The sequence below is a fragment of the Pelophylax lessonae genome (genome assembly GCF_965119305.1).
Source record: "Pelophylax lessonae genome assembly, chromosome: 1".
Classification (NCBI taxonomy): Eukaryota; Metazoa; Chordata; class Amphibia; order Anura; family Ranidae; genus Pelophylax; species Pelophylax lessonae.
In genome coordinates, this window is record NC_138768.1 from 591591889 (window position 1) to 591619241 (window position 27353).

Consider the following 27353-nt stretch of genomic DNA (forward strand, 5'->3'; position numbering starts at 1 on the left):
ATGACCTTCGTTCCCTCTAATACTTTGCCTCATACATCATGACAACCCTTGGCTTCTCGCACACACACCAAGACCGACAGCACATCGGTAGACCCCTCTCACCCCTAAACAAGGGCTGTAAGTGAGAGAGGTTTACAGAGCACAATGCGGTAAGCCCAACACCAACCCCGTATACTGCCTTTTCTCATTTTCGGTCATCTTAATGTTTTTAACCCCCCCAGGCTGGCAGGGCGGAGACCGATGACTCCCTACCCTTCTTTCCCCCTTCCTCTCCCTCCCTTTATCCCCCCCACCCCCTACCCTCCCCAATTTTGATGAGTAGGTGTCCTCTCCTCCCCGGAGTGGTCACCTCCCACCAAATCATCTTACTCCTACATATAGTCTTAAATGTTTGGCATTTCTTTCCATTTATTATCATATCAACTTCTCTCTAACATCCCAGTAGATATCTTGCAACATACCCCCTGTATCTTACCTCAAAGTCACATACACCGAGATGTGCCTACAGTTATCTACTTTATTGTATTATGGTTAGAATAGTACTTCCAACTTGACACAATTGAGCTTCAAGTTGACACTCGTTTTCTCTCTAGCTTTATAATGACTTAGTATTGACGGCCACTCCTGTTGAGTCTCCTGTTTGTTAAAAGGTCAAGCCTTTCAATACGTGTCTTACGTTGATACTCGTTTTCTCTTGGATTATTTGTAATAACTTTTCAATATGCTATGTTGCTGTACATTGTGTGTACTGTCTATACGTTGACTTATAAGAGACTGTATGTATTCTTTACATTGTTATAATTCTTTCAATAAAAATTTTTTGGAAAAAAAAAAAAAAAAAAAATAAACATGGATCCTCAGCAACACATCCCAAATATGCGGGCTTAGGGATGTAGAATATTCTGTCAATGGCAATGTCCTCTTGCTTCAGGGAGGGAGCTACACATCTGAACAGATCCTGCACATAGTGATAAAGTTGAGCTGGCTGCACAGACTCCAGAAGACAGCAGATCTTCATATTTTTTCGGCGAGACCTCTCCTCCAGGTCGGCTACTTTTTCTTTAAGCCATTGCATGTCATCACCATGTACTGCATGTGCATTTGTTAGAGTGTTAAAAGAGGCAGAAAATTCACCAATTTTATCCATGATTTGTCCCACTCTCTCTCAACAACTTGCAGGTCACCTTTAAATACATGGAGATAAGATAACATGTTTGCCTGCAAGGAAGCCTGGAGGAGTCAGCATGCTGGTGACTTACCTCCATAGCAGCCTGGAGCATGGGGTCCCCCGTGTGAGGTCTGGACTTCATGAGACTGCAGGTGGAAGGAGTGGAGGACCCAGATCCAGAAGTTCCTGATGTGTAGAGTGCCTCGGCCTCCCCTTCCCTGTGCAGGGCAGCTGTAGTCACTGCATGAGTGGCTCTGGCCTGCTGTTATTGTGGTCTCAGAGACATCAGAGGAAAGAATTATTTCAGTTTCAGTGGCATTGGGGTCTCCTGGCATCACTGTGGCATCCAAGCAGTGTGAGGAAGCTGGCTTGTGTTGCGGAGAGACAGATGGTGCATCCGGTAAGGACTGTTATCCCCAGTGGTGGAGTGGAGCTCATTAGGTTGACTCAATTAGGTAATGCGTTTGCCATGCCGCCCACATGCAGTGCATATAATTTTAACAAGTGGCTCCATTCTCTACTCTACTAAAAAAAAAAAAATATATATATATATATATATATATATATATATATATATATATATATATATATATATTTATGTTACAGAGATCCCCTCACTTCCTGTTTAATAAATCTTTGGAGAAATCTCTCCAACAAAGAACTGAATAGCAGTAAAAAACCTGACAGGTTTCAAATTAAGAAAAAAAAGTTTTGGCAAGACATACACTTAAATCAGAACCTCAGGCACATTTACAAATAAAACATTACAATAGTTTTTAGGGGGAGCTGCTTTATTTTGGTATAGATACACTTATATGCATTTTAGAAAGCCCAAATAAGTTCATAATAAAGTCCAAAATTGGCTTTAATTTCATGATAATGCAATGCACTTATAATACTACACTGCTTAATTCATGTCACACTTTTCCACTGCCTCATTCAACCAAAAATTGCACAGAAGGCTCACACTTGTTAAGAGAGCAGATAAGAAGAAGATGCATACTGTCCCATTTAAAGCGGAGTTCCACCCAAAAGTGGAACTTCCGCTTTAGGGAGTCCTGACCCCCCGACATGCCACATTTGGCATGTCATTTTTTTGGGGGGGGAGCGGGTACCTAGTTTTGACAGGTACCCGCTCCCACTTCCGCTCGGAGCGCCGCGGCGCCCTGAGCGGAAGTTCTCCTCTCCCCCTCCCTCCCTGCAATCTTCTGGGACACGTCAGAGGTCCCAGAAGATTGCCGGCCAATCACGGCGCGCAGCGCGACTCGCGCATGCGCAGTGGGTACCCGGCTGTGAAGCCGCAAACTGTAACAGCCGGGTGCCCACAGCAGTGATGCCGGCGCCGAGGGAGAGGATCGAGGCTTCCGGCGGCCGCATCGCTGGACCGTTGGACAGGTGAGTAAATGGCTGGAACTCCGCTTTAAGTAAAGTAGACATGAGACGTAAAGCTAAATGCAAATAGGAAGAGGATGTTTGCTCTATTATGGATATGGACTTGTAAGAGATAAAAAAGCATGACACTTAGGGAATAATATCAAGACAGATGAAAGGTTTGAATTTGCACGAACAATTGAACTGAATACAGTCTCTGCATCCTGAGAGCAATCTTTAGGTATATTTAAAGCCAAAAATCTGGAAATGTTCACTTATTTCCTGTTCAAGGAACACAACAGCAAGGGATAGGAAATCTGCTCAAAGTAAGGGAAATCCTTTCTTTGACTTTACCTCAATTCCTGTTCTGGTGACAATTCAATATTTTGGATTTTTCCTCACTATCCATCAAGTGACAGTGGTCAACAAAACAAATAGGGTGGGTTATTTTAACCAGTAAGCAATTCAACAGCATTTAAATACATTTTAATTTTATTAAAGGAGGGGTCAATATAAATGTTATTTTATAGTAACATTTATATGAACCCCTCATTTATTATTATTAAAATGTATTTTAATGCTAAGAATGTATGAGCTCCCTTTTGATTTGTTAAATATACTGTTGATCTACATAAATCTTGTGAGCTCATAACTTACTGTTCTCTCCACATCTGCTGCATGGTTATCATATAGTTGCATAGTTAGTCAGGTTGAAAAAGACACAAGTCCATCTGGCTCAACCAATAAAAAAAAAAAATATATATATATATATATATATATATATATATATATATATATATATATCAATATTTATGGTTCCCATTTCTCTCTGTGGATAACAGAACACCTCTGTTACACTTGTTATGGAAGTGCAGTAGATATTTTGCAGTCATTAAATGCCTTTTTGTCTAGGGCTATAATGATACTTCTTCCTAAATGATGTACAGTGCATGGGCGTTGTCAATCCGTAATGTGTATTTGCTGGCAGATTCATATCATATGCTGGATTTTGTATATCTTATAAGGGCTAGAGTGGTAAGATCTTCTTAATAAAATTCCAGTCCTGGAACCTGTGAAGCTCTGGTGAACTCCATGCCCAAGAGGGTTAAGGCAGTGCTGGAAAATAATGGTGGCCACACAAAATATTGACACTTTGAGCCCAATTTGGAACTAGTCACATAGGGGTGTACTCACTTTTGATGCAAGCGGTTTAGACATTAACCACTTCCGCACTGCTCACTAGAGCTGTACTGCGGCAAAGTGGCTCGATAACGTCTGGCGACGTAGTACTAGACATTTCCCTCTCTCGGCCGCCGGAGGCTCGCTCCCGCTGTATTCAGTCATAGCGGGAGTCGGGCCAGGGGAGGAGCGTCGGCGATCGCTGCTGCTCTTCCCCGGTCGTCGGGAATCGAGTGTGGAGATCCGCCTGCTTGTGTAAACACAAGCGGGCGGATCTCCTAAGTGACAGGCAGGGTCAGATTGCAGGGTTCAGCATAGCTGAACCTGCGATCTGTCCTTGTGACACATAGTCCCCTCCCCCCACACATGCCAGTAAGCACCAGGCATACATTAACCCCTTGATCACCAATAAAAATTAACCCCTTCCCTGCCAGTGTCATTTTTACAGTAACAGTGCATATTTATAGCACTGATTACTGTAGTAATGTCACTGGTACCCCCAAAAGTGTCAAAAATGTCAGTCAGGGGTCCGATCTGTCCGCCGCAATGTCGCAGTCCCGCAAAAAATTTGCAGATCGCCGCCATTACTCGTTAAAAAAAAACCCACCAAAAATGACATCTTTCCCTTAGTTAGTAAACGCAATAACTTTTGCGCAAACCAATCAAAATACGCTTATTGCAATTTTTTTTTACCAAACATAGATAGCAGAAAACAAATTGGCCAAAAATTTAAAAAAATTTAGATTTTTATATTTTTTTTGGGGTAATTTCATATAAAAAAATGTGAAAAATATTGTTATTTTTTCAAAATTTACGCTCTTTTTTTGTTTATAGCGCAAAAAGTAAAAATCGCACAGGTGATCAAATACCACCAAAAGAAATCTCTGTTTGTGGGAAAAAAAGGACGTAAATTTCGTTTGGGTACGGAGTCACACGACCGTGCAATTGTCAGTTAAATTCGCACATTGCCGAATCGCAAAAAGTGGCCCAGACGTAAGACAGCAAAATCCTCCGGTGATAAAGTGGTTAATGGCTGTGTGTTGAGTTATTTTGAGGGGACAGCAAACTTACACTGTTATACAAGCTGTACACTCACTACTTTACATTGTAGCAAAGTGTCATTTCTTCAGTGTTGTCACATGAAAAGCCATAATAATATAATTACACAAATGTGAGGGGTGTACTCACTTTTGTGAGATACTGTATATATATATATATATATTACATATATTATATATATATATATATATATATATATATATATATATATATATATATATATATATATATATACTGCTCCATTTGCTTTCTGATGTATCTCCTATCATCAGACTCTCTTGACTAATGACACATTGCTAACTGGTCCAAGTAACCCACCAGCAGTGTGCAAAATAATTATCTGAGCCATTAGCCAGCACATGACCATTGACATACCAGTTATAAAGAAAGGACCTATTTATAAAAGCTAATCATAAAGTAAATGGTACAAGTCTCATAATGGAAGATTATGGTACAAAATGATTACCTAAGTGGTCATGTGGCTTTTCTTTATAGTTTAAATATGATTAAATACAATTAAGATTTTCCGTTTTGCCTAAGAACTGGATTTCTGGAATTCTTTTTTAAGATTTTAAAAAGAAAGCAGCATACATAAATATGAAAATTGAGACATGAAGTGCTGCTGTTAAATTTAATGAAAATGTAAGCCTTTTTGCCTATATTTCAATTCAAAAAATATTTTTTCTTTATTTTATCTCTACAGCAGTGTTTCTCAACCTTTTTTTCATTTAAGGCACACTTTAAAAGTATGCAAAATCTCGAGGCACCTCATTCTAAAATGTAAAAAGTAAACTTAGCATATAGCATCCATACATCTAGGACACCCAACATTAGAGGTGATTTATTCCTCCAAATCAAAATCACTGTTGCACACTGGTACTGACTAGTATTCCAGTGTTTCTCTTCTCCCTCAATTTCTCTCCATTAATCAGCTAATGTGACCCCAGTGCTGATGGAGAGGGGCAGGGGAGAGGTAAACAAGGATGCTATGCAGGCGCCCAATATCCTTCTTAACAACTGACATCATTGGTCGTTAGGACTAGGGATGATCGAACGGTTCGGGTCGACCATCGGTTCGGCCCGAACATTGGGTGTTCGAGGTTCGGCCGAATTTAGAACTTTTTGCCCAAAAAGTTCGGAATTCAGCAACCAGAACCGACCAAAATGCAATGCTTCAGGAAATGGGCTTTAAAAGCCCATGATTGGACCAGAACCATTAGTAAAAGCCAATTGAGGGGGCAGAAGAATGCTAGGAATGTGATTGGAGTGACTAGGGGGTCCCTAGACCAATCATTAGTGAATACGCCCCCCAGTATATAAGATAGCCCCCGCCATATTCCTAGCATTGTTATACAGGACATGGAAGAGAATGAAAGCAGTTCTGTTAATTTTACTTTAAAAGTGTCATTTAGCATATATTAGTGTGAGGAAAGGGATATCTAGTGTAGTTAGAGTGCTCCTTTACACTTTAGTTAGCTTCAATTTATTCAGTTTCTGTAGGGAAAGTGTGAAGTGTCAGGGTGACCGTAATGTAGTGTAGGGTTAACTGACAGTGACTGCTATGGCAGGGTGACCAAACCCTTCCATAGCAGGGTGAACGCAATAGAGAAAAACTATTTTCTCTGAAGTCACTTTCGTTTCTGTAATATGGCTTCGCCGCCGCTAGCATTTTTGGCTGCAGGCGTTGCTAGTGCTTTTTTGAGCACATGTTTGGAGTCAGAAATGACATCTGAACATGTGTATAGGGGGTATATATACACACCCATGTATGTATATATACACCTGCACATATATAGGTGTGAAAGGAGCAGAAAAAACTACTTGCGCTAATGAAATAATTAACACCAATATATTTCTGCTCCTATCACACCTATATATGTCTAGCTGTGTATATACATATAACTATGTGTGTATATACACCACTATACCCAAGTTCAGATGTTTTGCCTGCCTCCAAAGAACCCAAAAAAATGCCCAAAAAAAACGCTAGCGTCAAAAAAAAAAAAAAAAACGCCCAGGTGTGTTGTTACAGGCATTTTTTTGGGGGTTTTTGGAGGCAGGCAAAACATCTGAACTTGTGTATAGTGTACCTGTGAAGTTTCAGCTCTGTAGCATGTCCAGAACCAGAAAAAAAGATAATTTTTCAGTAGAGCAGGGATTGTGGGACCCTCCTTTTACACCTATATGATCTTTTTTTATGGTTCTGGACATGCTACAGAGCTGAAACTTCACAGGTACACCTTTTAGACCCCCCAGACACAAAATCACACAAAAAAAGTTCTTAAAAATTGTCATTTTTGATAGATTTTTGATAGAGAGCCAATTATTGAAAAAATAAAAAAAAATAAAACAAAATAAAAAATTTCTTTGGATTTAGTGTCTGGGGGGGTCTAAAAAGTGTACCTGTGAAGTTTCAGCTCTGTAGCATGTCCAGAACCATAAAAAAAATATTGTTTGTATTAGAACACTTTCAGCACAGGAGGTTGGATTCTCGCTTTTCACACCTTGCCGGTTTAATAGCAGATGTTTTTTGGGGCATTTTTTGGAGTTGTTTTGAGGCAGGAAAAACATCTGAACTTGTGTATAGTGGTACTATACACAAGTTCAGATGTTTTGCCTGCCTCCAAAAACCCCAAAAAAATGCCTGCAACAACACACCTGGGCGTTTTTTTTTTTGGCGCTAGCGTTTTTTTGGCCATTTTTTTGTGTTCTTTGGAGGCAGGAAAAACATATGAACTTGTGTATAGTGGTATATACCACTATACACAAGTTCATATGTTTTTCCTGACTCCAAAGAACCCAAAAAATGCCCAAATAAACGCTTGCTACTAAACCGGCAAGATGTAACAGGGGCGAAGCCAACTACCTGTGTTCTAAGTGACAAAATACAAACAATCTTTTTTTTATGGTTCTGGACATGCTACAGAGCTGGAACTTCACAGGTACACTTTTTAGACACCCCAGACACTAAATCCAAAGAATTTTTTTCTTTTTTTTGTTTTTTTTTATTTTTTCAATAATTGGCTCTCTATCAAAAAAATATCAAAAATGACAATTTTTAAGAACTTTTTTTGTGTGATTTTGTGTCTGGGGGGTCTAAAAGGTGTACCTGTGAAGTGTTTCAGCTCTGTAGCATGTCCAGAACCCCAAAAAAAAAGATCATATAGGTGTAAAAGGGGGGTCCCACCATCCCCGCTCTACTGAAAAATGATCTTTTTTTATGGTTCTGGACATGCTACAGAACTGAAACTTCACAGGTACACTTTTTAGACCCCCCAGATACTAAATCCAAAGAATTTTTTTTGTTTTTTTTTATTTTTACAATAAATGGCCCTCTTAAAAAAAATATCAAAAATGACAATTTTTAAGAACTTTTTTTGTGTGATTTTGTGTCTGGGGGGTCTAAAAAGTGTACCTGTGAAGTTTCAGCTCTGTAGAATGTCCAGAACCATAAAAAAAAGATCATTTGTATTAGTGAAATTATAGATCTGGAATATGGCTTCGCTCCTTTCACACATTGGCCATATTCCATATTGCCGGTTTAGTAGCAGGCGTTTTTTTGGGCATTTTTTGGGGGTTTTTGGAGTCAGGAAAAACATCTGAACTTGTGTATAGTGGTATATATACCCATATACACAAGTTCAGATGTTTTTCCTGCCTCAAAAGAACCCAAAAAAATGCCCAAAAAACGCCTGCTATTAAACCGGCAAAGCGAGAAGCCAACTACCTGTGTTCTAACTTCTAAGTGACAAAATACAAACAATATTTTTTTTATGGTTCTGGACATGCTACAAAGCTGAAACTTCACGGGTACACTTTTTAGACCCCCCAGATACTAAATCCAAAATCTCTTTTTTTATTTTTTTTTTTATTCTTTCAATAATTGGCTTTTTTTTTCAAAAATGACAATTTTTAAGAACTTTTTTTGTGTGATTAATAGTCCCTGGGGCATGACCCAGAGCCCTAGGCACTTTTTTAGGGGCATTTATTGGGTTTTATGGCTTTAAAATGGTGTTTTTTGATTACCGAAGTTCGGGTCCATTGATTTCAATGGGGTTCTGAAATCCAGGCCGAACTTTTGGGTAGTTCGGATGTTCTGGCTGAACCGAACTTTTCAAAAGTTCGATCATCCCTAATTAGGACACCAGCAGTTAGAAGGTTGTAGAAGGTTGTAATGGTGCACAATACAAAATTATGACTTTGTGTAACTAAAAGGCAGGCTTGATCCACCTGCTGGTTGTGTACAATTTTTGGGCAATTTTTAAGCAATTTGCCAAGGCACCACTGTAGAAACTTGAAGGCATTCCAGGGTGCCTGGGCTCCCTGGTTGAAAATGCTGCTTTAGAGTGATCGTACAGTTTTACTTTGAGCTCTATATACACTTTTGGAAATAGCGGTGTGCCAGTTTCTGAACTTTGGAAAATTATGTTTCCAAACAGTGTAATATTGTTACGATAAATCCCTGCTAACAACTGCCTGAACATCACTGAAGGGAATTCAGGGTTAAGGCCAAAAGGCTTCAACCAATTCACCTCCGGCAGGTTTACCCCCCTTCTGACCAAGCCATTTTTTTGCAATTCGGCACTGCGTTATTTTAGCTGACAATTGCGCATTCTTGTGGCACTGTACACAAAAAAAAACTATGGCCTTTTTAACCACAAAATAGAGCTTTCTTTTGGTGGTTTTTGATTACCATCATTTTTTTTTTTGTGCTATAAACAAAGAATCACTGACCATTTTGAAAAAAAAAAAAACATTTTTTATTTCATCCAATAAAAAAAATTAAAAAAATCAAATTTCTTCATCAATCTATGCCAATATGTATTCTGCTACATATTTATTAGCAAAAAAAAAAAAAAAAAAAAAAGAAAGAATCCCAATAAGCAAACATTGATTGGTTTGTGCAAAATTGATAGCGTCTACAATCTATGGGATATTTTTATTTGTTTTTTTTTTTATTTTTTACTAGTAATAGCAATAATCAGCAACTTATAGCAATATTGTGGTGGACAAATCAGGCAACTAACTGTCACTTTTGACACTTTTTTGGGGACCAGTGATATTTTTACTGTGACCAGTGCTAAAAAATATGCACTGTCATTGTGCTAATGACACTGGCAAGGAAGGGGTTAACATCAGGGGCACTCAAAGGGTTAACTGTGTGCCCAGCTGACGTTTCAGTGTTGTGGGGAGGTGCTTTTACTAGTGGAAGACATGGATTGCTGTTTCTGCTTTACAGGAACACAGGATCCATGTCTTCTGTACTGACAGAATGACAATCTGCCTGGTTTACCTAGGCATACTGGCATTATGTCAGTGTACTGAACAATCAGCGGGTGTCAGCGGACATCAGGTACATGGGACCTGCTGATCAGCTCTTGCCGATCAGCTCCCGCAAATCACAGTGAGATCAATCCGCCGGCGGCGCACACTTGTGCCCAAAACTTTGAAGTGCAGAATTATGTATGTATATATATATATATATATATATATATATATATATATATATATATGTATATACATACTTTAGTCTGTGCAGCACAACCCCCCCTGTGGCAGTAAATCTGCTATGGGGAGGTTGACAAGCGGTTAAAGGGCTCAGTGCTGAGGAGAATGGAATCCTGTTACAGACCTCCTGGAAACAGCATATAAAGGGACCTATGGGGGGATTATCCAGGAAGAGGGGGGGGCATGCTTAGTGGTCAACCAGGAGGCAGAGGCAAGGGGCCTGAGAGTGAAAGTATTTTCCAAACTGACCCAATCTTTTGAACATTCCAGGTGACTATTCTGGAGAGAAGGAAAGCACTATGATGCTACTGAAGATCAGATAGTCCTTATCTGCCTTTGAGTTTAGAAGAACAAGATGATTACATCTGATTGGAGGGTGTTTATTACACTTTTCCAAACCATGAGAAAGAGGGAGTGTTCCATTTGTGTAAATCCCCTCGTATACTGTAGTATTCAGAGTTGGGGTGAAATTCCTCGAGTAGAGATTAATAAGGAAGCTGTAGGCCTAACAAACAGTTGGAAAGTTGTTTGGGCATAAAAGCCATTGTTTCTGTCCGCAGAGTAACGTTTAAAGCATAAGATTTTGTTTAATTAATTTTAAGGTTGGAGATGGTTTGGAAATTATCAAAATGCTTCAGTGGATTTGGAATAGTGTGGGGGTCAGTGAGAAAAAGAAGGATATCATCTGCAAAAGCTGCTCATTTAAACTCTCAGCCTGAGACTTGGAGGCCCTTAACCTCCCTGGCGGTATGATTCTGTCAGGAATTCTGTTCCAAAAGCGGTACAATTCTTTTCATGGAAATTTGGCGTTATGTATTATAGGCCTACAATTCTTAGTAATTACTGACTTAAACCTGACCAAAACAAGTCTCTAGTAGACATCCCAGATGTGATAAATTTGAAACACAAACAAGTGAATTATAATCGAATCAATAATATTATTTTATTATTTAATATATAATATATATAATAAAATTATATTATTGATTAGATTATAATTCATGCGTTATATATTATATATATATATGTGTGTGTGTATATATATATATATATATATAAAACGCATGAATTATAATCGAATCAATAATATAATTTTATATATATATATATGTGTGTGTGTATATAGGTATATATATATATATATGTATATTTGCATATATATATATATATATATATATATATATATATATATATATATATATATATATAAATATATATATGCATATATATATATATATATATATATATATATATATATATATATATATATATATATGCATATATATATATATATATATATATATATATATGCATATATATATATATATATATATATATATATATATATATATATATATATATATATGCATATATATAATATAAAATGTGTTATGTGTTTTGTGCAACGTTTTTTTTTTTTTTTTTTTAATTTCCCTCCCTAGTCCCGCTCCCATGCAGCATTGCTGCTGCAGGGAACGGAACTAGGAAGTTCTCCTACCGACAGACGAGCGGCGGAGATCTCGGCTGGCGGTCACAGCAATGAGAGCTCATCGCTGGATCGCCAGGATGAGGTAAGAGAAGCTCCGCTGCGCTGTCTGCACGCTCTGCCCATTGACCCCGAGCGTGACTCGGGGATACCGCTAATAGCAGAAAATTCCTACCCCGAGTCACGCTCGGGGATACCGCTAAGGTGGTTAATGTAAAAGTTAGCCCTAAGACTACAGAGAAAGGGTTCAAGGGTCAAAACAAATAAGAGCAGGGAAAGAGGTCAACTTTGACACATGCCATTACTGATGGAGAAGGCATTTGACAGATGTCCATTGACCCTGACTTGAGCAGAGGGGTTTGTGTATAATGCCATGATACCTATTATCTTTGAGACCAATGGCTCTTTGTACCACCACCATGTAGTCCCAGGCCACTCTGTCAAAAATGTTTTCTCCTCATCCAGGGACAGGAAGAAGCCATGATGTTACTGATAGTCAGCCAAAAATGCAGATTCAAAGCCTTTATTGTACTGTCCCTGGCCTCTCTGGCAGGGACAAAACCCACCTGATCTTTTTGAAGTTTTTATTATTTTTTTTCAAACAAATAGAGCTTTCTTTTGGTGGTATTTAATCACTACTGAGGCTTTCTTTTTGCTGAACAAACAAAAAAAGACTGAAAATTTAGAAAAAAAAGTATAGTTCGGTATAAAATTTTGCAAACAGGTAATTTTTCTCCATCATTGATGTGCGCTGATGAGGTGGCACTGATAAGCCCTGATAGGCACTGATAGGCTGCACTGATGGGCACTGATAGGCTGCACTGATGGCGCTGATACTCAACACTGATGGGCACTGATAAGGCGGCACTGATGGGCACTGATGTGGTGGCACTGATAAGGCAGCTCTGGTTGGCACTGATATGTGGCACTGATGGGTGGCACTAATGGACACTGGTAGGTGGCTCTAAAGGGCACTGAAAGGTGGCACTGATGGGCACTAATAGGTGGCACTGATGGCCACTGATAGGTGGCACTGATGGGTGGCACTGATGGGCAATGATAGGCACTGGCAGGCGACACTGATTCAGCACTGATGATGGGGCACTGATAGGTGGCACTGGTGGGAATTGCTAGGTGGCAATGGTGAGCACTGATAGGTCGCACTGGTGGGCACCAGCAGGTGGCACTGACCTGCACTGGTAGGTGGCGCTGGTGGGCACTGGTAGGTGGCACTGGGGCACAGATTATCCTTGTCATTGGCTGACAGCTAATCACGTGGTAAGGGGCTGGGATCAGCCCCCTTCTCAGATCTGTGATCAGCCGAGTCTCATGGACTCGCTGATCACAGAGCGAGCAGCACCTGCTCTGCAGGGAACGCGCAGGCAGCTCATGCACAGGAGGACCTACATGGACGCCCTCCCAGCAATTAATGTCCGTGCTGTAGCTGACTTTCAGCTATAGCGCAGACGGCTGTAATGTGTGCCTCCAAGAGGCAATGAGAGGAATATGCAGGGGACAATAGTGATTTAAAGGCTAATCGGAATGAAGAAGCCAGAACATCCCAAAGAGTATTTTAAAAAGCCTCCGTGAAACCCTCAGGTCTTTTTTTTTTTTTTTAAGGTTTTTTTCATCTTTACTCATTTGTTTTGTTATTTGTGGTGTCACATTTAAAAAAAAAAATCAAAATGAAAAACTGTCTTTTTTCATCTGCAAATATTTATTTTTTTATTTTTTTATTTATTTCTTTTTTTTACCAGAAACATAATTTTGATGAAATGTGACAATTCATACAAGAAAATGTATGCATTTTCTTTACAGTACAAATACTTTTTAAATAATCACAGTTATAAAAAAATGCATTTCTTTTTTTTTTTATGTCTTTTTGTCTTTAGATTAAATAGAAAAAAAATTATATTTTGCAAGACAATATTTCAAAAGAAAATGTAATATGTCATTAATGTTTGTTTTATCTTAAACTTGCTGAAAAAAATGTGAAAAAAAAAACCTGTAAAGACAAAAGCATAATGAGCTAGTATGCATCACATACTAGCTCATTATGAAGTACTTACCTAAAAATGAAGCCCCCGCAGTGCTGACAGGACGGCCGACATGTTTGGCTGTCCTACTTCCTGGATCACGTCCTCCAACCATCTGATTTGCCAAAGGCGCGATTACATCACTCCCGCATGCGTGTGGGAACCGCCGTTCACGGCACTGGGCTCTGAAGGAACGGCACGGGTGGTCATTCCTTCAGAGCTCATACGCCGATGACGTCATCGGCTGCATTCACTGTAAATATCTCCTAAACGGTGCAAGTTTAGGAGATATTTATAGCACCTATAGGTAATACAGGCTTACCTATAGGTAAATGTCAACAAAGTGGGTTTATAACAACTTTAAGTAATTACATAGTTCTATGCCACATAAAAAAATGTTCAGCTGATAAGCAACTCAACTTTCCATGAGTAAAGAACAAAGCTCCAATCTGTCACCAGAAATGCAGTTTTTCTTTTATTTGGTGGTGCCATCTTTTCTCTCTAATAGCACAAAAAGTTGAAGCCAAGTTATCAATCGCAACCCAAATAATAAGGACACTTCTGCCCATACAGTGATGCATCATGTATTGGTACACTCTGCATAAGTCAGCAGACAGAGGAAGGTGTTAGAGAAGGAAAGCAGAGCTTAGCGATACTTACAATACAGTATCAGGGCTGTTTAGACCAGTGTTTCTCAACCTTTTTTCAGTCAAGGCACCTTTTGAAAGTATGTACTATCTCAAGGCATCCCTTTTTAAAATGTAAAAAATGAAACAAATAATTTTACATAGCATAGCAACATCCACACATGCAGGACGCCCAACATGATCTTTTCTTTCAAAGCATATACACCTTTACACACTGACACTGCAATGTTACTCTCCCTCACTCATCTAATATGACCCCATTGCTGATGGAGAGGGACAAGAGAGGGGCAAACAAAGATGCCATGCTGGCACCCAACGTCCTCCTTATCAATTGAAGACATCATTAGTTCTTAGGACACCGACAGCTGGAAGGTTGTAATTGTGCACAATTAAAAGCGGTAACTTTATGTAACTAAAAGGCAAGCTTGGTCCACCTGCTGGTTTGTATACATTTTTTGGACAATGTTGCCTGGAAACCCTGGTTGAAAAAGGCATAGTTTTGGTTGTGCAATCTGGGGGGGGGGGGGGGGGGAGTGTATCTAAAACAGCCGGTGAAACAGATTTTGAAGGTAGAACTATGATTACATGTTTGACAAGTCATCATCCCTTTTTTGGGGGTTGGGTAATATTTGTTGGGTGGGCATACAAAAACAAAGGCAATGTTTGAAATACTTCCATGAAATGGATTTTCAATAAAATCTGAAATCTCCTTTTTGTTTGTTTAAACAATTTTAGTTTAAATTTCAAATATCACCTAACCTAAATGGATGTATGTTTTTTCAAACTCAGATAGTACTGAAGTCTTAGCCAGTCAGCCAAAGTGGCATTTTCAGAAGGATGTCACCAGTACATACCTAGTTTATCTTTAAAAAAAAACAAAACTAGAATGAGCCAGGTAGCTCAAATACAGAATTTTGTCTGATTAAATTATAACTATGGTGGTTTTACAGTTTCTCTTTACTTAAAAAATAGAAACAGCTTTTTTTTTCTTTTTTTTTTTTTTACAAAAATGACTTGCATTTTCTTAGCTAGAAAAATATTATACAGAACATGCTTTATGTAGAAGGTGAGCTTTGATTTGAATGATGTTATTCATGTGTATGCCTCCCATATACTTGTAAACATAAAAACAACATGATTCTAGAACAGTGATCTGAAATTTTTTTTTCTTGCAGACACACTTTTCTTTGTTTTTCACATAGCTGTGTGAAGTTTATCAGATTTTTATCCCTTTCTTCCACTGCGGAAAGCAGACAACATATTTCAAAGCACTTATTTAGCTGTGGGTTTCCCCAGGCAGCAGTCAGGTCTGCACAGGGCTAGATAAGGAAAATGTATACTTCAATCAACTGAATATTAATCAGCCAGACGGTATGGATCCAAGATCACAATGTTAGCAAGGAAATTCAATGAATTGGTCTCTTAAATTAAATATTACTGCAACCAAATTCCTAGTTTTGAGCAAAAAAATAACTGTTTCAGGCATAGGCAACTGATGTTCTCATAAATGAAACAGACCTCTTCCATTTTGAAAAAATTTAGTTTAGGTTTTATGATTGAGGCAGGGGGACTTGTCTGTTTGCAATTTAGCAGTTGGGAATACAGTATTTTCCTTGAGAAAGTCTATATATGCAGATGTCAGAAGTAACACCACGTGATATTCCTAGGCCTGCTAAGCGCTCTCCAAACTTAGTGGTCAATATAAAGTAGAGCACTATGCAAAGGAAGTGTGGCTACAATTTCTGGCAAACAGTGATGTTCAAGAATTCTTGTTTCAGCAAAGCTCTCCAATGAAAGGTGAACTGACTTGACAAACAGCTGTTTGCTTCCTCCCTCCTTTTAGACCTTTCTAGAATTTAGTAAAAAACATAGGAAAAGTCAACAAGTATGACCATACCAATGAGAAACTACTCTTAGAAGAAAATCTTAACAGTTTTATCACTGACAGATAAATGAAAAAGTAATTTCAGTAGAAGCCAACAAGTGCAATATCTACATTCAAGTCTAAGACACATACTTTGGCTCCGGCTACTTTTGAGAAATTTACAAAAAAATAATTTATCCCCCAGAAGGCATTAGAGACTGCACTATGTACATCAGACCCAGCAGTAGCAGTAAATAATACAGTTTAAATAATTTGAATTGAATTAGGATGAGCTTCCAATTAGCTGAGTTCTTCCTCGATGTTTCTGATTGGTTCACTGTATTAGGATGCTTGTGAATCCTCCTAATTAAGAGAACCTTGGAAATGCTACACGACAAAGACTCAAAACACAAGGTTGTGAATGGTCCCTCTGTTTCCTCACTTGCAATGCAGGTTATCTAATCTGCTACTGCAATCTGTTTTGCCATACTATCACCATGACTGGAGGACTATCATTGTGCAGGTTCCTCTTATACCAGCCATATTCCTTTTCGCACCAGGCAGGTGTTTAAAGAGGAGCATCCAAAATGGGGCCAGTCTCTGAAAGCACAGATACTATGCTGGTAGGAACAAGGCTTTCCCAGACCTCATGTGTACTGTATGAATGTTTATGGTGGCAGCTGATTAATCCTGGGATCCAGTTAATATTATATTTTTTTTGTTGATATTTTCCAGATGCTACAGCAAATCTTTTTAAGATTGAAAATGCAAAACAAAAGACAGAGATTTTACATTTCTCTAATTTAAAACCATACCTGGATTTCAGAAAAAAAAATGCAAGGGTAGCTGGGATGGGAAGAGAAAAGCACTTATTGAATTATGTTAAAACATTTTCTAATAACTCAACATATACACCACACAATTCACACACTTGAAGGTCAGCCCCAAGGAGTTTCTTCTCTAGGCTCTTCATCCAGGCAAATTTGGATAATTGCCAACTTGCTGCCCCCCACAAGACTGAGGATGTCTGGATAACTGAAATTAAGAAATAGACAGAGGGAGCACTGGCCTAGTGCATTATCTTCAATGAAAAAAAGCTTTATTATACAAAAAGGATACTCACACTTCATACTTCAGGGCTCTGAAGAAGCGTCAGGATCTCAAAATGCTTTAGCCAGTTACTGTGGACATTTCATCTATGATGTGATTCCATGGGCACTACAGCCATTCTGATGTGATATGCCTTTGTCAAGCGTTTGTTTGTGAGTATCCTTTTCACACAATAAAGTTTTCTACATTGAGAGTAATGCACTAGGCTAGTGTGTCCTCTGTCTATTTCTTATTTTCTAATAGCTAAATGCATGGGAAATTTTTGTTTACACTTCTTACAAAGAATGTGTTAAACTTTGAGTGTGTGTCTTAAAGCGGAGTTCCACCCTAAAAATGAACTTTGTAGCATCAGTTAGAGTAAAAAAACCTGAAAAGAATTGGATAATTAATATTTTCTTTTTGTTTCACTTACCTTGTTTTTAATGAAAATTAACTTACCTTCCTTCCTCTTCCTCTTTATGCGGCCGCGGCCCCGACGTCACTTCCTCCTTTGCATTGTGTCCTGGAAGATGAGCGTCATCAATCCCAGGATGCAATGGGAATGGCCGGCCGCTACTCTGATTGCAGATGTCCACACCAGAGATGGCCGATCTCTGCAATCAATTTTAAAGGTAAGAATTTATCTTTATTCCATAACTGTAATGTACTGTAATTTGGGGTTAGTGTAATTGGAGATAGCTTAGGATTAGGGGGTATTTTTATATAAAAAATGTTTTTGTGGCCGAAACTCCGCTTTAAAGATCACCACTTTTTTCAACACTTATCCCCTGTTTTTTCTTTATATAGTTGCTTGAGTGATAGCACCAATAAGTACAATGAACCAAAAGTTGTAGACACTAAGAGAGATTTACTAAGACTGGAGCATCCAGAATCTGTAGCAGCTGTGAATGTAAACCAATCTGCTTCTAGGTTTTATTGTGAAAGCTAAGGTGAACATGCAGAAATGAGAAGCTGATTGGTTACTTTGCACAGCTGCACTAGATTCTGTGTTTCAGCAAATCAACTTCACCTGGGATAGTAGACAGCAATAGAGCAAATAAACAACTCAGACAAACAAACTCCTGACCAGGTGGTACAGGACCCCAACGATCTTACACAAATTCTATCCTGACTCACCCCCGACTTGCTGGAGATGCCACGAACATCAAGGAACGCTTTTTCATCTTTTTTGGACTTGTCCCAAAATCCAACCTTTCTGGTCAAAAATCCATGAAATCATAACGACACATCTAAATGTCTCACTACACTACGCACCGGCGCAATTTCTACTACAACACACCACAACCCCTCCACGTCGCTACTGCAAATCTATAACACCATTTCTAAACAATGCCGCAAGAGCATGCATCCCTTCACATTGGAAGTCTCAATCCCCACCATAAAGGAGTGGATCCAAAGAATAGACAAAATTGCAAAATTTGAACAACTCATAGCAATTGCACGCGACTCGACTGATAAGTACACACACATTTGGGCTACATGGTCCACTTTTAAATCATCCTCTACCTATAACGCACTTATGTCGCATAATAACACCAACGTTTCTCCTCCCAATAATGACTTGTGACATTGGATCATCCTGACACATACCCCTTAATCTTTCTTTATCCGATACACATTGAAAAGTGGAGGACTCGTCCGAATTTTATTTTTCCAACTATATGATGCTCCCACCCCTAAACAAGGGTGGAAAGTGGGAGTTCATCGTGCCTTCTTCCTCTCTCATTGGACGAGAACCCTCCATACCTCCCTTTATAGTACTCATTCTACCCAACCCCCTTAACATTAGACTAAGTGTAGACGACCCCGGAACAGAGACTGAGTCAGACTCCCCCTCTAACCCTCTCCTACCCCCCCCCTTACCTCCCTCCCAACCACATTTGAACAGAGGGTTGATTTGGCCCCCATCATGGTACCACCTTAACCCTCCACATGCGCCCAGTCATACATTAACTTACCCCTAGATTATCACATAATCAACATAGTTGACCCATCTATCACCTAGACAACTCCTTTTACATACCCCTCAGATCTCAGCTATGGAATAAACCACAAGGAGATCTCACTCTTATAGTTGGATCTATACCAACCCTTTATGCCCCCTGTACCTTTCACTTACAACCATTAACCGATTTTTATTTAGCTCTCTAATTATGGCATGTTTAAGATAAATCCTTTCTCACAATGTACTTGACTTTTCGTTATTTGTCAAATACCTTTCCTCTTGACAATATGTTTAGGTTGACTTGTTATCCAATCTTGGTTGTGAGGATATTGTATTCTCCTTGTTCAATGCAATACTTTATGTTCACCAAATGCCTTTCCAGTCTTGCTGTATGACTTGTTCAATTTCATTTAATAAAAATATTTTGGAAAAAAAAAAAAGAAAAAAAAAAAAAAACAACTCAGACAAAATATATTTGGTGGAGTTTAAATGGCCACGGCCTTTATTATTGGTATAAATATTATTTGTAACCAAATACAGAATATATATAATAACTGCATACTTGTATATATTAACACCACTCACCAACACAGCCACTAAGACTTGTGTTGCAATATATACACACATCAACCAGTAAATAAAACGTCCCCACAAGCCAGGATAGTTTAGGAAACTAGACTGGCCCAACCACCCCGAACCGCGGCCATCTCCACCATATTATGCAAACCATTATTAAAAATGTCTAATCCTATATCGGAGAGATGTATACCATCACTACGATATAGGCCGAAAACACCCCCTTCTAAATCTACATGTCTGTACGAAAAAACGCCCAAAACTGGCAAAATCTTTGCCAATGACCTATTAATCCTCTTACGTACCATTTCAAAAGGAGTACCCAACCAAACCAACCGTGGAATTATCTCCGAAAAAATAAATACAGAATTAGGAAAAGACAACCTTAGAAGAGATAAATCATATCTGATCTGAAAAATCAGATCTAAGGTTTTAACCTTCCCTATATCGTTACCACCCAAATGAAAAATTAGGACATCGGGAGGAGGAAAAGAAGAAGACATATTACTCAACAAATAAAATAAATCATGCCAACGCATGCCCCTGACACCTTGCCAATAGATATTAACTTTGTTTGGGTCAAAACTCAAGTTTCCGGAATAGCAGCGTCGCAAAGCTCTTCGTTCAGCCCAGAACAAATAAGAGTGTCCCACCAACCATATCGACAAAAAATTATCTGAAATTAGAAAAAAAATTAGGCCTCACATACAATTTATAGGCATCAGAACACCATCTACCAATCCGCTTAATAATACTTACATCTAAACCAAATCGGGCAGCTTCAGTAGCTGCCCCGATTTTAAATGAATGTGAAGAAAATTTAAGACTATCCAATTTTAAAAAACGTAAACAAAGATTGAAAACAGAGTAAAATTGGAAATTAGTTAATGGGGACCCATCAACATGAATAAACAACAAAACATGTCGAGAGGGTCGCAAAGCTAAAAAAGTTTTTAACAACGTCACCGGACAAATAGATGAACCCGGAAAAGATAAAAGACACAACCAAAATCCCTTACCCAATTGGTCCGTCTTAGAGCGAGGGAGAAAAATTTTTAAATCCCCATCAGAAACAAAAATTTTGTCAGAATTCAATCCAGACAAAGTAGATTTATTAGGGGGGATCACCTCAGATATTCTAAACGCACCAAAAAATAAAACGGAAAACAACGCCCAAAATAAAGTAGCTTCATAAACCGAAAAACAAACTTCACCCACGGCTACACACAGGCGCGCTAGAATAGCTGGGGATAAAGCCACTCTATTATCAGGTGTATAAATCACTCGTTTGTAGCCTTTCAAGGCTTGTTTGACCGAATAAAAAACAATACAAGCCGGTAAGTTGCGCAATTTTAGAAAAAAGGAAACTCCAGCCAAAACTTTTGTGATATGAGACCAGGATAGAGAACGAGACATCATATCATTAACAAAAGACAAAACTATATGTTCTGAAAATGAAGAAAGAGGTACCCCAGAAGATGTCAAAAATACAAGCCACTGACGCCACGCCGACGAATAAGCCCTGAACGTAGATGGAGCAATAGAACCTTTAATGTAACGCATAACCAAATTCAAATCAGAGTCCATAGAAACGAAGGACATTGGATCCCCCTCTCGTCCGCAGTTGGTAACAGCATCCTGAACCTGGACATCTGCAAATGAGAGAGAGAATCCGCAATCTCATTCGTCTTTCCTGGTAGATAACGGGCTTTTATCCATATATTAAGAGTAAGGCATTTAGCAACCATATATCTAATTAATTTAATAACAGGTGGTGACTTAGAAGTTAAGCAATTGATTGCGTAAAGAACACCCTTATTATCAGTGTGAAAAAGAATCCGTTTGTTTCTAAAATACTCACCCCAGATTTCCAAACCAACCACAATAGGAAATAACTCCAGCAACGCTATATTCTTAACGAGACCCCTACATATCCAAGAAGAGTGCCAAAGAGAAGCACACCAATGATTGCCCCAAACAGAGGCAAAACCAACTGAGCCAGCGGCGTCTGTGAAAAGACAAAAGTCATCATCCACTACAAAATCCTCTTGAAAAACAGCCCGGCCATTAAAAGCATCCAAAAATTGAGCCCAGACCAAAAGATCTTCCTTCAATTCAGAATGCATTCTAATATGGGCCGAAGGGGACTTCAATCCTGAAATAGACAAATACAAACGCCTAGAGAATATTCTGCCAACAGGCAATATTCTAGTGGCGAACGCTAGAAGACCCAGAAGCTTCTGCATATCCCGCAATAAAACTTTTTTACGTCTAATCAGAACAGCAATGCTATCTTGCAACCTACAAATTTTATCAAGAGGTAAGCGAAATTCCATAGCCTCAGTATCAATTAAAATGCCCAAAAAAACGATAGAAGTAGATGGTAATACCGTTTTGTCATGAGCTAAAGGAATACCAAAGTCTGAACAGACCGAGAAAAAAGATTGCAAGATAGCATTGCAATCATTAACTGATCGACCAAAAAACAAAAAATCATCTAAATAATGTAGCGTTAAAGAAGAACCTGACCGGCAGTTGACAATCCACTCGACAAAGGATGAGAACGCTTCAAAATAAGTGTAGGAAAGTGAGCAACCCATCGGAAGACATCTATCGAAGAAAAAACAATCGTCAAAATAAAACCCTAAAGAATTAAAGGAAGACGGATTAATAGGCAATAAACGAAAGGCTGATTTAACGTCAGCCTTTGCTAAAAAGGCTCCCGCACCTAACGTGCGGAGTATATCTAAAGCGTCCTCAAAAGAAGCGTAATGAACACTTGCCAATTCACCTGTAATTTGATCGTTTAGAGAATTGCCATCAGGGAACGACAGATGGTGAATCAGCCTAAAAGATCCCTTCTCCTTTTTTGGAACAATTCCTAAAGGTGAAATTCTGAAATCAATGAAAGGCGGACCTAAAAAGGGGCCAGCAACTCTACCCTCAATGATTTCAACATAAATTTTGTCCCTAACAACATCAGGAAATTCATTAACTGAACTCAGATTATTTACCAAAGAGCAACCCGAACCTTGAAATTTAGGCAATAAAAATCCATCCCTAAATCCCTCAACTAAGAGATGAGCCATCCGCCGATCTGTGTAGATTAGAAGCCAAGGGAGCATTTTTGTTAAGTTCACTGGCGTTAACGCTTTTAAGAAATGGCTCCCTATTCTGCGGCTGGTTGGAAAAAGCCATCTTCTTAAAACACTTTGCTATAGGATGGGCGCCTGCGCAAAACGCACACTCATGTCGGAAACAACATGAACCTGGCCACCGACATTGAGAGTCATTAAAAGAAAAACATATCCCTTTCTTGTAGATAGTAGGAGCTGCAGATGGCAGAGTCTGTGATTTAGAAGCATATGAACGTTGTGGCAGAAACAGGTTCAGCCACAAACCGACATCCTTACAACCCCACCTAAGAGTAGGATGAACAGAAACTTTTTGCCTAAAAGATTCATCGTAGGTGTACCAAGAGATACCACCGAAATTTTTATAGGCCTCTAGGACAATATCCAAATGTCGGAACAGACCTATGCTTTTTTCAGGGTATTTGGAACAGAGGACACTACAATATATACAATAGGCCTGTAACCAATTATTAAAATTCCGTGTCACAGGCCTGTGCCTATCGTCATCAGATCTGTCATCCTTTTTATCAGTTTTAAATAAATATTCTTTAGAGGAAGGTAAAAGAGATAACAGATCAATAAAATCTCCTGACAAAATTTTTTCTTTAACCGCAGCAGACAAGTGAAAACCCAAAGGGGTTAATTCACAGGGCATGGCTTCTTTAAAACAATTCTCAGGAACATTACCTTTAGCAATCAAATTCACACAACCTGTATTAGGAATAGGAACATTACTATGCAAAACATCGTTTGACGAAACATCACATGTAGGAGGAGAGGCATTCCATACTACAGCAGCAGAATTGTCAGGAACAGATTTAAAACTATTAATTAAAGCAGACAACGAAGTATTCAAAGAGGTCAACAATTGAAGCTGAGCAGACTCACCAGTAGTAGGAATGTCAGAAGGCTGTGAAGGAGGGGCACAGACGACTGGGATCCTATTCTGCTTAGGAAGAGGCAAAGGACCGACAGCAGAAGGAGGCAGGGAAAGGGACATATGCTGTGTAAGCACTGCACCTGGATCAGAAGGGTGGAAAAACAAAGGGTTAAAGTTGTCTGCAGAGGAAGGAGCAGTTGGAGCGTCCCGTCGCCTAGGAGACCGCTCGGCTGCAGGTCCCCCCCTGGGCACGCCAGCTCTGCGCGAGCCAGCCGACCGTGGAGGTAACTGACTCCTGGAATTCCTTCCTCGAGTGCGCGCGCCTCCCACCGGAATGGAAGAGACGTCACAGGGCCTAACATCAGGGGAAGGAGAATATCTCCTCCGCTCTTTCCTAGGCCTCTTCGATGAAGCCCCGCCTCCGTCACCGCCTCGATCAGGAACCAATGAAGCTGCTTCCGGATCCGATGTAAACACAGGCAGGGGATGAAAAGAGTTCACAGCCAAAAGAGGGAAAGATCTGCTGTCACCATCATACGAAGCGGCGGTAACAGGGCCAACAGGACCGGGCACAGACGATACTGAAGCCATCATAGCAGTAGAGGAGGAGGCAGAACCAGATGCAGCAGGAACCGAACAGCAGGCAGAATAATCTTGTTGAGAAGGTACAGGCAAAGAAAGGCACATATTAAGACAGTCCACTCCACCTGCAGATCCAGCCTTATCAATTAAAAGCCATAACATGTCCTCCATGACACGTAGAGAAGCTGAGAGATTAGTCCCAGAAGAAATAAGATAGCCCAGAAAAACAACAGGCAGCAGGGGAAAGACGGCAGCAAGTCAGCTCACAGTCCTGAAGATCCTCTGGTATTGGAAAAATTGCTGTTATGAGCCTCTTTTTATAGGGGCTCAAACCCTAACGGAAATTGCTGGAGGTCATGTGATTTGACCTTCCAGAAATTTCTTAACAGTCAACTGACCAATAAAGGTTGGTTGATCTAAAGCGCATCCTAACCCTATTATTTTTTTTATTATTTTTTTTTTTTAAACTACATTATAATAGAGTATTTAAATATTTGCTCTGCTGCACTATCCCATGGGTTCAGGGGCCTTAAGCAGGCTCCCTTTACTGTCATTCTCTTGCACTTCATAATTGTTGTGCTGACAGAATGCATATTTAGTAAAGGACCCAACAGATGGGTCCATGATGATAAATGTGTGTCACCAATGTTTGGGCTGTGATCCCTTTTACCACTTGTGTACCAGGGGATGGTTATAAACATTATGGTAGACAAGTGGTTCAATCAAAATCACAGCTGTTTCTGCATACCGGCTTTAGGAGGCTTTGCAGGGTTTTCTGATAAACATTCACTTTTATGGGGCTATCAAAGTGTGCTCCCACTGGCAGTGCTGGCAGCATCCATGAGAAAATACTTTTTCAGTGAGTGCAGGAGGAACTCAGGGAACTGATGTCCTCTCTTGGGGAATGGTTAGCACCCCTGTGAAAGAAATAAAGTTAAAAATAAATCAAAAGTGCCCTAAAAAGAAAGAACTATTTATAACAAAAAAAAAAAAAAAAATAAATAAAGTACCCTTGTCATCTCCATACACACCCCATAAAAAAACACAGCATAAAGTGAGAATGTGTATGTAAAGTAAATTTTGCCACTCGTGTGAGATACAGTATAGTTTCAAATGTCAAGAGTGAGAGCAATAATTCTAGGGTGATAATTCATAGTTAACTCAAAGCTGATTATCTGTAAATAATTTTAAAGTGTCACCTATGGAGGATTTCGGGGACCATAGTTTTTTGTAATTTCAAAGACAAGCCCAATTGTACAGCTTGACATATTTAGTATCTATTTACTTGGAACAATCCCACCCGTTATACATTTACTAAATATTGGCATTTCATTGTGTTTGTTTGGACTAAAATTCATTTTAGAGTATTTTTTCCTCAAAATATGTGTTTGATAAATAGCTGTGCAAATATTGTGCAAACTTAACAACAAATTGCAAATACTATCATTTTATTCTCCAGGGCCCCTGCTTTTCAGAAAATATATCCTTTTTGGTAGAGTTTACAGTAATTTATAGCAAACAATGCAGATTAGCTCAACTGCAAGAGAGTTTTGAAAAGGGCAGGAAGTAGCCAGTCAGTGTTAATGATGTGTTGTGTGGAGCTGGACACAATGGAGTTTGTTTACTAAAGCTGGTGAGTGCAAAATCAGGCTCACTTCTGCATAGAAACCAATCAGCTTCCAGGTTTTATTGCCAAAGCTTAATTGAACAAGCTGGGGTTAGAAGCTGATTGGTTTCTAAGCAGAAGTGAGCCTGATTTTGCACTCTCTAGCTTTAGTAAATATACCCCAATGTGCTGTGGGCTGCTTGTTTGCTGAGACATTGCTGAGCTTCTGGAACCTGTTCTGGACCTTGGGAGCAGATGGGGATTTCAAAACCCTGTTGTGGGACAAGTCTATGTTAGACGTGAGACAAGGTCTTTCTTTGTACCAGAGTTTACTGACAGTTTCTGTTTGTTTATGCTGAAGATAAGCTGCTTTATGTGCCTTTTGGAAAAAAAATAAAAAAGACTGATTGTTTCAAAAATATATAACTAGTTAGTGGTTCATCCCCCAAATATCATACTATGTAAACTGTCCTCATTTTGCAAAAATTGTGGCAAAAAAAAGCCTTTAAAAGACTCGCCATGGTTCCTAAGAAAAACCTTGGAGTGTATACTCTCCAGAATGTGGTTATTTTGTAGGTATTTCTACTGTTCTGGTTCGCCTGGGCCTCCAAAAATGTGATAGGTAGTCAGGAAAATAGATGCACAACTTATATCCATAGAAAACCTGAAGGTTCTTTCTATGGGCATCTTTATGTAGTTCGTCTGTGAAAAAGTCTCACATATGGGGTTTTGAGGTATAATTCTAAGTATTCATATGCTTTATTTTAGAAATATTCTATTAAAGTAGAGCTATCGGCACAATTTTTGTATTCATGTTGGAAAGAGCAAGAGATTGTTATAACCCCTGTTATTTTTTTTTTTGCCATCTGTGTACCATTGAGGAGATTTACCTTTACATCCTGTCCTATAGCCAAAACAGGAAGAGAGAGTGGAAATGCCTGCAAATTAGGAGAATCCATTGGGCCCCCAGGTCCCTTTTCTGGGGACAACCCAAAATGTGGGATTTTCTTTTACTTTCACTTTCAATGATAATGGTAGACAGGACAAACACAGAGGGTACAACGGGGACACAGGCAGCAATAAAAACCTAATAGGTGTTCTGATACCTCTAGACTGTTAATAGGGCAGCTATAAATTCTTCCTTAGTTGCTATGATTGAGCAAACTAATACTTCTAAAAAATAAAAAAAGGTAAACTAAATG